This window comes from Branchiostoma floridae, chromosome 6, assembly GCF_000003815.2.
Source record: "Branchiostoma floridae strain S238N-H82 chromosome 6, Bfl_VNyyK, whole genome shotgun sequence".
In the NCBI taxonomy this organism is placed as follows: domain Eukaryota; kingdom Metazoa; phylum Chordata; class Leptocardii; order Amphioxiformes; family Branchiostomatidae; genus Branchiostoma; species Branchiostoma floridae.
This window is the reverse complement of record NC_049984.1, coordinates 260,858-273,321: the sequence shown is the minus strand read 5'-3', so window position 1 is coordinate 273,321 and position 12,464 is coordinate 260,858. Positions and strand designations below refer to the sequence as shown.

The 12,464-nt window shown below is 41.4% G+C and overlaps 1 long non-coding RNA gene across 1 annotated transcript; it reads left to right on the top strand.

Moving 5' to 3' along the window:
• Positions 1-10,701: 10,701 nt before the first annotated feature.
• LOC118417321 lies at positions 10,702-12,146 on the top strand. The gene is made up of 2 exons (XR_004831360.1): positions 10,702-11,281; positions 11,737-12,146. It is a non-coding gene; the product is annotated as an uncharacterized LOC118417321 (long non-coding RNA).
• The last annotated feature ends 318 nt before the right edge of the window (positions 12,147-12,464 follow it).

Below are 12,464 nucleotides of genomic sequence, written 5' to 3'. Positions count from 1 at the left end.
ACCGCAGCTCGAGTAATCAGCCCCATAAATCATCGCCGGGCCGGGTGCGAACAGCACGTTTGATTGACAGCTATACAAACCGCAGTATTGTCGGGCCGAGAAAACAAGTGGACGGCCCTGTTAATGTTCAACTCACATGTCAAACATGTTTTTCTCGGGTTGTTTCTGAGATGTGGCTGTGCATGTGTTCGTCTCCAGGTGAGGCCAAGCCTGCAACACCTGCACAAAACATTCAGAACTGTCTTAAGGGTCATCATGTGGACTTAAGGAAAGTCATGTTCAGCCAAAGTGCACAGTGAAAAAAAAGTTTTCTAAGTAGAGCAATGAAGGGCAACTTTAAATAGCACAGGATTGCTGAATGCTGGGTCTCTTGAAAACTTTATGATACAGTCAATTTACAAAGTACTGGTTTTCTGCAGAAAAGGCTTTTAAGAGTCGTCTTGTAGACTTAAAGAAAGTGACACTCATGCAAAGAGCACAGGTTGAAGAAAAATAAATTCAAATTTTTTTTACAGTAGAACAAGACTTAAGGCAATGCCGGGTGCAAGGGATAGTGGTTTCCTGTGGTAACTTGAAGTGTCAAAGTTTTTTGTGAACCTTCTGATCTGATTAAGTTAAAAACTGCATTACATGCCATCAATGATGAAAGACTCAAGTCTCTCAGGTTGCTAAGATCTTGACAGAGTGGAGCTTTGTAATCTTTAAAGCAAAGGCTTTTTGGGAGAAACTGTCAGTCAACAACCTTGGCATGCCTGTCAGTCTGGGGAAAGTTTGTTTTTTCTGCTAATCCTTTAAAATCATGTAGAAACGCTCATCACATCAAATTTGAACAGGAGAGGCCAGGGTTTTCAAGTCTCCAAATCCAGAAACGTTATGTCGAAACAAAGCTTTGGTTAAAACCAAACTCTTTCTGATGACCCTACATTCACAGCTACTACATGAGTCTTTCAAGGCATTAAAACAATCAAATTTTTCACATTCCCAGCATCTAGGCTCAATATGACCAATGTTTAACATGAATAGTGTTAAGTTTTAGCATGTGAGTTGTTGAGATGTGGCAAGGTTTGTGCAGACATTGTGCAGCAGAAGTTAGGTCTGCCGGTGGCATCCTCCTGTTTATTGTGCTGAGGGAATGGGAGAAATTATCTAAGAAAGAACAGTGGCCATGATATCCTTATGCAGAGGTGTAGACATTGCCATGCAGGCACGCCAGTGAACCGGTGGCGTCCGCCTGTCTGTTGTGTGGAGCGATGTGTGGACTTAGGGGACGGCCTGTTTGTCTTGAGGCCGCTGTGGTTCGTTTTTATGAGGGCGTAAATGTTGACACGCTGTTAATCATTCGGACGTCGGGGAGATGTTATAGCAGGGAGCTGGGTTTAAAATACTTCTACTCAACACGATTAGCAGCAATATTGTTTTCTTCCTCTCTGTTAGGAAACTAATAGGGTCAATGCAAAAAGTCATCAGAGGACCAAAAATCAGTTTGGTCCCCAACCTATATACAGGTGTTGAAGCCAAATACATTCAGTTCTGTCAAGTAAACAATTGAGGCTTTGCGGGTAAAAAAAGCCCCCAAAGTCCCTTTTTTGTCAATAGAATAGGAGTATAACTTTCTATGGGCAGTGAAAAGCTGCAGTGGTTGTGGTTGACCCTGGTTGACCCCTGCTAGATGATTGACAGGTGAAGCAGTAGTTACCCCAACAGTCACATCAGCCCTCTACTCTAGTCAACATGTCTTTTACCCGACATTGGGCATATTTAATCTCCTAGCTGCCGAATAGCTGGAAAACAAACGTCGTTTCCGTCGGGGGAATAAACATGTTTTGTACATTTTGCAGAACTTCTTAGAAAAGAAACGGATAAGTCACCTGGATCAGGATGAAGAAAAAAAAAAGAAAAAAGAGTCAATAAAGTTTCGTCACACAGAGCTCTTAACAGGTGGTCGTGTCTCAACAATTTATACATATTTATCTTTTCATCACAAAACTCTTTTACCTGCAAAAGATGATACTTCGAGATCTACAGAAGACAAAAGTGTAGAAAGAATACTTTCAGAATCGTATATTTTTCAGCTTTTTCTAGTCCAAGCATCATCAGGTTTATGAAACCCCAAAGCAGCAGCCTTACTCCTGAGTACAACCGCACATGAGCAAACCCTCGCGGACAGCCCAAATTTGCCCTGTCAACACGGCTGTCCTCTGTACTGTGTTCATTTACTTTTCTTCAAACACACTTCTGTCATCTCACAAAGAGACACAGCCTTCAGTTGTCTGTCACATAAGGGGGCAACGGTAGAATGTTTAAAATTGGAGCTCCCCTCCCCAAGAGACAAGGGTTATTTTTAGATTTTCCGTTAGCGTGAAGGAGGCCGTTCAGTCCCTGTCACACCGCCGGAGGCAAAGTTTTCTCTCCTGTCCCTCAGTACTGGGATGTCTGGTGTAACTTTTACAGAGTTGTTGAAGACTGGTTCATTGTTGTTTGGGCAAAAGTCACTCAGATTCTCCTGTCACAGCCGGAGGCTAAGTTTTCTTCCCTGTCCTTCACTACTGGTGTAACATGTGTGAAGTTTGTTAGAGTCATTAGAGATTTGTCCATTGTAGTTTGCTTTATAGTCACTCCAGGGTTGGACAAGTTTTCTAAAATTCACTTGCCCGAAATTTTTCTATGCATTGTCACTTCCATTGATGGAAGACTTGTTATTGGCTCTATTTTTCTGTGTTGACCATTGCTTGATGCCATGACTGTGAAAAGTAGCAAGTACATTAAAATCTTACTCAATTGAAAAAAATCTAATTTGCCCGATCAGACAAGTAGGGTAGGTCATGCACTTGCCCGATCGGCATTTTCACTTGCCCGGGACAATAGGGCTAGTGGACTAGTCCAACCCTGCACTCAAGTTCTCACCAAAGGACCCAGCTGCAGTTTGGTTATCTCAGAGTTTCCGTGGTGAAACTTCTGTAGAAGTCACCGATTTGGGTGGGAGTACTTTGTTTCAAACTGGCCAAATTGAAAGCTTTTAAAGTCAGGCTAGTTTCAGCAGCAAAAAACAAGAAGTAGAAACTACTTACACACAGGTAATTTAGATTAGATATTATCTATTCTGGTTTGCCATGTCAAGGTGACTAGAACATTTTCTTGCTTTGTAAAAGTTTTGCGGAAGCGAGTAGCCTTTTTGGGGGGGGGAGTCATCAGGCTGACTTTGATGTGCACGTGGGTGAAATCTGTGCACTGTGACCTTGGGGTCACCCTGACATTGGTGTTCAAGGTCAAACTTGTCCCCCGCACACATTAAGCAGAAGTTTCCTCACAGACAGGTGTTTCTGCACACCTGCTTAGGAACACCTGTCTCAGGTGGGTTTAGACATTGGCAGGTGTCTTTCACCCTCCCAAATCAGAAAATTTGAACTTGATAAGTCTGAGGTCACGTTTTGCTACAATGTAGGTTACATGTTTTAGATCAAAAGCAAAACCAATTTATCGCCCTCACTAACTTGTAAAACGATGCTTCAGTTTTCCAAAGAAAAAGTTTGGATTGAAAGTCCTGTGACAGAGAGTAGCTTCTGTTGAGTGAATTTTAGAATTGTAAAGTTTAACCTTTCCTAGGAGTGTTGAGAAGAGCATAATGTTTCAACTTAACACTTTTTTATCTGTACATCTAGATGAAATATAACATTGTAGTTTATTTTCACACTTGTGAGCAAAACCTCGGCCAGAGAATGAGTAACTCTAATGCCCCCTGCGCGGTGAGGGTTTCCTGCGGTTGGAGGAAAGTTTGACTAATCGCCCAGCGTGTACTTTGTGGTTAAACTGGAATGTTTGATAAGCAAATGGTTCAATATTTGTGTTAAAGTTCATCAGGCGGGACCCGCCCTGCCAATCACCCGCCAGGCCCTGCTTTACCTGCTGTCGGGGGAGGGAGAAACGGACGGGCGTGTTGTGTGAAACTGACAGGTCCCTTCGTCATCGTGGTGAGCAAAGGACGGAGGCAGCTCCTGAAAATCACACAGAATATTGTTGGGAACATTCAGGTTCAAACGTCCCCAAACTTAACTGTTGGTCCAGTAACAAGTTTAGTTAATTGTAAATAAGAATAATAAACTTAATTGCACCAATTACACCACTGTGGGGAAGATTCAGGTTCAAATGTGCCTAATCTCAACTGTCGATCCAGTAAGAACTAATTGTAAATGATAATGATAAACTTTATTGCACAACAATTACACCACTGCTACATGCACACTCACTGAAACTAGTCCACTTACCAAAAGATTGATAAATATGTAGCAGTATGGGATGAGAACACCCTGGCTTTTACCATCATTGGCAGAATTTTGAAATGTTTCGGCATTTTCTTGTTTAACGTTTGATCTAGGGCATCCAACATGAATTTGAAACTTGAAAAATTAATTTGAAACTTGAGAAATAAAATTATTTTTCAGGTGTGACTTTTTACATTTGTGTGGGACACACTATGTAAGAACACTTTCACCTAAAGCCCTTATCCCACAGGTGGGTCTATAGGAATTTCCCCCATTAATCTTGAGTGGCGCCCAGCAACGCCCCACCGTTCCACCATTAACCCACATCCACGGTGCCTTATTTACGACCTGACAGCCACTGGATTGTCCCGTAACCACACGGCCTTTTGTTTTCTGTGATCGGCTCGACCGTTGAGCCTGACATCCCTTCCTCCTCAGCAACAGCACTGCTCTCACAATGGAACATTCCTGGGCAGTGATGTCACCGTGGTTACCACCGGTGCTGCGATGTGATTGGCTGGTGGACGGAGGTGTATAAAACTCCCCGTGTGCCAACATGTCAAGTGTAGGTGTTTATCAGTTTTACAAGGACTCCGCTGACAGGCCTGATCCTGTAATAACTCTTGAACTGTGGGATACTGTCAGGCTGGGAGGGTAACACAGCTTAGAATAGCAGGGTTTTATTTTCGGTTTTATTTACTTACAGTGAGTTCAACAGGTTTTCCTTTCACAAAATTAGTGCAATCCTCAGCAGCAGGACACAGTGGACTACTACTAAAGTTAATTTCTAAAATCTGTCACCAGTATATGCCCTTTTTTCTGAAGTTCTTCCCAGACAATAAATGTCCTATCCTTGGCTTGTTACCTGTGGTTTGTCAGTGGGCTAAGCAGTTTGGTTGAGTGGGGCAGAAAATAAGGAAACAACTGAAAGAAATTACAACCTAGAAATACAGTTTATATAGGAGTATTCACACCCATCTAGCACATGAACATGCAGCTTTTCTTGTCCCTTAGATAAGAAACCCTCCAGTATTCAGACCTACATTGTAACAGGCTGTTCAGCCCAGCCCTACTGTCTATCTACACCCAGCAGGTCTCTGTAACCTTCTTGTTCACCGGGGCAATGTCCAGGTGGGTAGGATTCGCCTGGCAGTTGGCAGAAAGACTATGGAAGTTGAACACACATCACTACCAGTGGACTAGCCCCCTGCTGAAGTGACTGCACAAAAAACTGTGTGGCCCAAGGCTACAGAATGGAGATGGGCGCCACCCAAAGTGCCATTTCGTATGGGAAGGATTCTAACTTCACAAACTCCCAGCTTATCTGGTCAGACTAACCCCAGCCCTGCCATAGATGGCAGATACGGTTGTTCCTGCCTGCCCATGTGATTGGGCTTCAGCACCGGTTTTGTTGGCTTCCATCTGTAATTAGGACATGTTAACCAGCTCACACACTGACCTATTGTGGAGCGTAAATGTTTTTGGAGCAGCTTTCTGTGCATGAAAAGGGGGTTGAAGGGGGAGTGAAATAGCCGCAGTGTTGTGTTAATGAAGAAACATCTATTCTGGTTAGGTACTGAAATCAGAAACATCCCTTGACTTGTTTCAGGACAGTCCAGATAAGTTATGACCTCTACCTGGTGTGTTCAAGGACATTGTGACCTTGAAAATTTCTGGTAATCAAAGCAAGATGACCTTGAAGGTGAACGTCCGTCCATTCTGTGATCTTATGAATTTAAAAAAATCACTTTTAATTAATCAAATCTATGATATGTAGAACAATGGCTCGTCAGTTGTGAAAAGTGATTTATAACTGTTGAAGCAGATGTGATGATAAGGACCTAAGCTGTGTTGCCAGGGAGCTTCAGACATCCTCATGTTGGTCTGAAGTTTACCTGCTCAGATGTAGGCTCACCGACTAAGGACATTATCTCTTAGTCTCCTTGGGTTTACTAACCTACTAATCCAGTATTCCACACCCAAGTCTTACATAAGACATGTGTATAGTGCTTGGTTAACAAAGGATCAGCAAGGTAACTTGTATTCATTTCTAGCCGTTTTCTGTCATACATCTAGAAAGCTGTGTTACCATGGAAACCAGGCACCACACCCCTGCCTTATGTTACCATGGAAACCAGTCAGGGTACACCTGCCTCATGTTAACATGGAAACCCGGCACCACACCCCACCCCCCTGTTACCATGGAAACCAGGCACCACACCCCTGCCTCTATGTTACCATGGAAACCAGGCACCACGCCCCTGCCCTCCAGGCCGTCCCTGTGCCCTGTACTGGGTCTGCCTTAATGCCTGTAATAGGCCTAAACTGTTGTGTTCCCGATGCCAGCGATAAGCCCTGTTTGCTCCCATAGCCGCCCAGTTCAAACAAACTTTTCCCCTACATCTGGGGTCGACGACCTGCTTCCTCAGGCCCCCAGCAACAAGTGGCCCAAAATGGCAGGCTCCGCCCACAGCCCCGCTTCTGGCTGCTGATTGGCTGGAACAGGTCACATGGCCCTGTGCCAAGTGGGTCAGTGTGACACTGTACAAGAGCAGGGATCTGTTCCAGCTGTTTGGAGTCATACTGCTTAGCAGTTAGCTTGGCCTGGACTGTTCTTACCAAGGCTACACCAGCTGTCAGGGCTGGGACAACTGCAAGGGCAGGTAGACAAAGCAAGGAGGGACAGAACGAAGGGAGGAAGAAACTATTTCTTGGACCCAGAATAGTCTGCCAAGGAGTTTGCTGTATCACCTGAGTTCACTGAAATTGTTCGCTAAGAACTGACTCTGCAGAAAGACAGAAAGGAAAGAAACAAGTCTTGCCAACCCCTGCATACGTACAAAATGTATATACCTGTACCTCCCCCACGTCCACTATCCTCACTGGTACGACCCAAAGCCACAACTTCTCAGAAGAAGACTGGGAGTACGATAAATGTAGTTCGTTGAACCTGTGTTAATACGCTTGCTTATTTTTCGGGTCCTCTCAACTTACAGGTGGCAGCCTGTAGGTTCTCATATACTGTAATTCACTTTGTCTTCTCGGTACCAAACTTTCACGGTCTGAGAAAATTTAACTTGTACTCCGAACTAAATGTTCACTATTGCAGCAAGTGCACATACAAAAAGTCTGTGAATTATTTTTTATCAGTAATGATAAGTTCACGATACAGTCGTCACCGGGAAAACCGTGAACATAACAGTACATTGAAAAAATCAGGAATTACAGTATTTGGACTGCATGGTTGAGGTGTAAAAATTATGTGGAAAAACTTCTTTAAAATTCCTGTTCTGGTTTCCAATGGAAGGGAGAGGTAGACAAATAAGATGCTAAATGTCCACTGAAAACACAACCTACTCCCTGCCAGTCTATAGTCTTACAGGTGGCAGCTTGGAGTCTTGTTTGTTTGTTTGTTTGTTTGTTTGTTTGTTTGTTTGTTTGTTTGTTTTATTGGGATCTCCATTAGTGATACTAAATGTAGTATCACTATTCTTCCTGGAGTCCTTATAGGTTTTCATATATGAGAGTCTGCATACTTGAGTTATATATAAAAATCATGTGAAAAAAAAATCTTTTTAAGATTTCTGTTCTGGTTTCTTACAGGAGGGAAACTACGGTAGGAAAATAAAATGCTTATTTTCTGCTAAAAACACAACCTGCTCCCTGCCAGGCTACAGTCTTCCAGGTGGCAGCTTGTATAGGTTTTCATATATGAGACTCTGCATAGTTGAGTTTTAAAAATTATGTGAAAAATTTTTTTTTTAAATTTCTGTTCTGGTTTCTTATGGAAACGGAAGTAAAGGCAAATAAAAAGCGTTTGTTAAAAGTTTCTGCTTCAAACCGAACCTGCTCCCTGCCAGGCACAGTCTGTCAGCAGAGAGAAGTTGGAGGTCAAGGAGTTTTTCCTGTGGTGCTGTCAGGCTGGCAGGTCCTGTCGGCTGTGGTCTGTCAGTGGTGGCTGGGATGTCTCTCCTCTGGCACACGTGCAGGCCATGTAGTTAGCACGTGGGCCACAGCACGTCCTTCAGAAGAAAGGTGTTTGTTCGTTCCTTAAAGGGTTTCTCAGTTACTGCGTCACAAGGCCTGACTGCCACCCCAGCTTACATGCCGTTCAAAAAAGGGGCGTCTCTTCTCCATATGTGATCAATATGGTAAATAAAAACAAATATCCAGTCAAACTTGGTCTCAACAACTCTGAAGAAAAAGGTCACAAATGGGTCTTAAAGGGACATAATGTAAAATTAAAGTCACTGTTTTCGGTCATTTCTCTACATAATGAGTTGAGTCTACCTTATTGCACTGCACAGCAATATTTACAACGTATCACTACGACTTTGTTGAGCCGTGAGGATGTCTTGAAATATGCGCACTTCCCTCCGCCGTTTGAGTTGTCCGCCATTTTATTCAACTCGCCGGCGAGCCAAAGTGCGCTTTAGAACGCGTTCGGTGGTTCGCTCGAATCATTACTGAAGTTTGTTGAAAGTCCCCGCAAAGCACCGAAGATCTGCGACCGCAACGGTCGATTTGGAAATCTACGTTCGGCTTACTTCCGGTAGGCTACCCGGAAGTAAGTGAATTTGGTCGCGGATTACTTTGAAGTCGTTAATTAGCACTAGAAATGTGATAAAATGACGCAGATAAGTTAGAAATAAGTTGCAAATGTCAATCTGAATGGAGATTTTCAAGTTCAAAACATTTGAAATTTTGGCGCCATATTTCTACATTATGTCCCTTTAACAGTGTAAGATTTGAAGCGACTGATTTAATGTGGTTTATGACTGTAGGTGGTTGCTGGTTAGTGTTATTTCCTATTCAATAGTTGCCCAGCTCTGAGTTTATGACTGTAAATCAGCCATAACAACTGAAACTTGTTCCTGTTGTGTTAATTTCTCCTCATCAAACCTGCACTTATGCCCCAGGGGCAGGACACAAATGCCCCCAGGGTAGGGCCAGCCCTATGCTAACGTCCCCGGGGTGTAGGGGAGGATTGGCGCTGGGGCCTCGTATTCTCCGTTAGTCATTAACAACTCTTGTCAAATCCATCATCCAGTTAACGCGGGCGGCGCGCGCCGCGGCTCTAATTGTTTCTGGGTTATTGCATCCGTTCCCACACGGCGTATAACGGCAGGGAAGGCTTTGATGTCGGGAGGGCCCGGGGGCGCGGCGGAAACACACCGACGGGAGTCGTCGCCGCGGGAACGCCCTCATTAGTTCATTAGCACTCAGAGTCTGTCTCACACCTGCATACAGCGCTCACGTTCCACTCTATACTCATCTGTTTTGCCAGGAAAATGAACCTAAGGTCTGTCACCTGGTTTTGGGGTAACTCGGAGTTACATCTAACATTAATAAAACACAAAAACAAGAAGCGAACAGCCGACACGTAAGCTTCTGGATATAAACTTGGCCGTGACAGTACGATCGTCTCCAGGGGAGTCTGTGTTGAGTGGTATGATTACATATGAGAGCTGTAATTAAACCTGTCATGTTAATCATATCACCACAGTCGTCACCAGTGAACAATTATGGTGTCGTTAGATGGCAGATATTGATACATGGTTTAATGTCATGAGCTTCATGAGCAGTTTGACAGTTTCTATAGCACTACCAAAAATGGTTTTTCTTATTTTTCTTGTTTTCTTATGTAGAGAAAGATTTTCTTCGGTAAAGAAAATTCAAGGAAAGTAAGAAACCCTCTGCAAAATCTCTGTATGTTAGTTCTTGGAGAAAGAGTTTTTCTCTATTTTTTCTTAAGTGAAGAAAGTATTTCTATTAAGATACTTGCCAACAAGAATTTTCTAGAAATTTAAGAAAAACTTTATTTTTCAATCTTCCCATAAGATTCATTTTCTCTAAGATCAAACAGAGTATTCCATAGATTCTAACCGTAAGATCTTTAATCTTGTCATTTTCAATTTCTACATAAAATCTTGGTTTGCTAGAAGAACATTCTTGACTTTTCTTGATTTTCTTATCCAGGGGGTTTGAGAAAGATTATTCTTGTTTTTCTTTCTATCAATTAAGAAGATACAAGAACTTTTTTCTTCACTTTCTTGACCAAATAATGTTAAGAAAAAGAAGAAAAAAAGAAACTCTAAAACAAGATATGACAAGCATAAAATTCACAAATGTTCTTATTTTCCTTATCCAGAAAGTTTAAGAAAGATAATTCTTGATTTTCTTGGTTATGTTTAAGAAGATACAAGAATTCTTTTCTTCACTTACTTACATCATAAAATCAAGAAATCAAAACAAAAAGTTACAACTAGCATAAAATTCTTTAATGTTATGTTTTCCTTATTCAAAAAGCTTAAGAAAGATGCTTCTTGTTTTTCTTGGTAATGTTTAAGATATACTAGAATATATTTCTTAACTTTCTTGATTAAGAAAAACAAGATATTTTTGGGGGGTTCATGGCACCTAGAGGTACATGTAGTTGCAAGATATAACATTTAGTTGAATAGTATGGTAACCTTTCTTTTGAAATTTCTGTTGGTGACCAAGCTATGTTTAGTTCAAAGTTATGTTAAACTTTGATTTCCTCAAATCAAACCCATTTGGTGTCTTTGTTAAGAATTAGTCTTGGTAACAAGAAAACATTTCTTTATTTTCTAGCCTATCTTGTCATGTGACTTTTTCTGAACTCCTGATTGGTTTATTTGTATCTCAGAGTACTGTTGGGCTACCCCAGGTGGTCCATCTCTATTTTGAACAGTTATAAGAAAATATTTCTTAACATTTCTTGTTTTTCTAGCGTCTCTGGTCATGTGACTTTTTCTGAACCCCTGATTGGTTGATCTGTATCCCAGAGTACAGTTGGGCTACCCCATCTCCATTTTGAACAGAGTTACAGTTGCAGCAGTTCAGTTCACTACTCTTTGTATCAGTTGATAACTCATGCCAGTTTTACAGTCAAAAGTAAGGTAAAAGGGACCATAATCATGTGAGGCACTGGTGACTGGGTTCAATTTGCTAAAAATCTATGCAGCAGAAACAGCTGGGAACCAGATATGAAGGATAAGGTAAGTGTGCCCCCCTCCCCCACCTTGAAATACTTCAAGATAAAAGAAGTCCATGCATAGACTTTAGAGTATAGGGTTCAAAAGCAACAAGGCACAGAATCTTGACAAAGCAGTAGATATGGAGAGGCAAGAGTTGTTTCCATAGCTATAGTTTATCCACCTTTTGGCTGCCAAATTCTATGTGCACATTGTATGTCTAACCAAAATAATCGTTGGGAGATTCCATTTCATATCACAGGGTTAGTCTGCTGTATTTCGGTTCAAAAACTTCATTACGGTATCAAGTAAACATATATAAACATATCTATAGGTGTCACCAGTGGATTAAAGAATAGGTATATAGTACAGTGCATTACTGAAATTAATATATATTATTCAAAATTGTTTACTTTATACCTTTTTTGTTGTTTTGTGTAAGACTACGAAGTAATAAAGGTCTTTCACTTTTTCTCTAGGTGTCTGGAGGTTTTGACCATACCAAATGTCAAGAATGAAAAGTTCACTGCAAGGGTTTGCTCTATTTTGGAATGTGATACTCTGTAACCATATGGAATAGTTATATCTAAGTTTATAAATTATGGCCTTTAGTAGTAGTTAGCATATTCCGCTACAAAACAGCTACACTGCCATTTAAGTAATGCAGTAATATTGCTGTAAATGCTTCTTTGAGAAGCGTAATGAATTTGAGACTCTTCTTCTTGTTCGTATATCAAGATAAATAATTGGCAATCTGAATGTAAAGGAATTATTGATGTTTGTCTGGTACTGTCATCGTAAAAGTATTTCCATTCAAAGACTGTTACTATTGTGATCATACTTCATAAGTCTTATGCAAGAATGTGGTAATAAACATTCCTATACTATACACATAATTTGTTGAGATTTCTTCCTCTAACATTTTTGTAGTTGCTATTAACTATTTAGTGATTTTCTGTTTTCAAGTATTTGACAGCAGGAATGATTGTTCAAGAAAGTGAATCTCAATGCGAGAGACATTTTCTTGGTGTGTCTTTAGGAAGGAAGAAATTCTTGAACCAGAAGCTGATTCTTGGTGCAAGTAAAATATTCCTGGTGCAAGATTTCCGGACTTGTACAGAGAATCACTGTCTAAGAGTAAGAGTATCAGTCTTAAGATTAGAAAGGAATTCTTGAGCAAGATCCTGAATCTTAGCACAAGACGCAT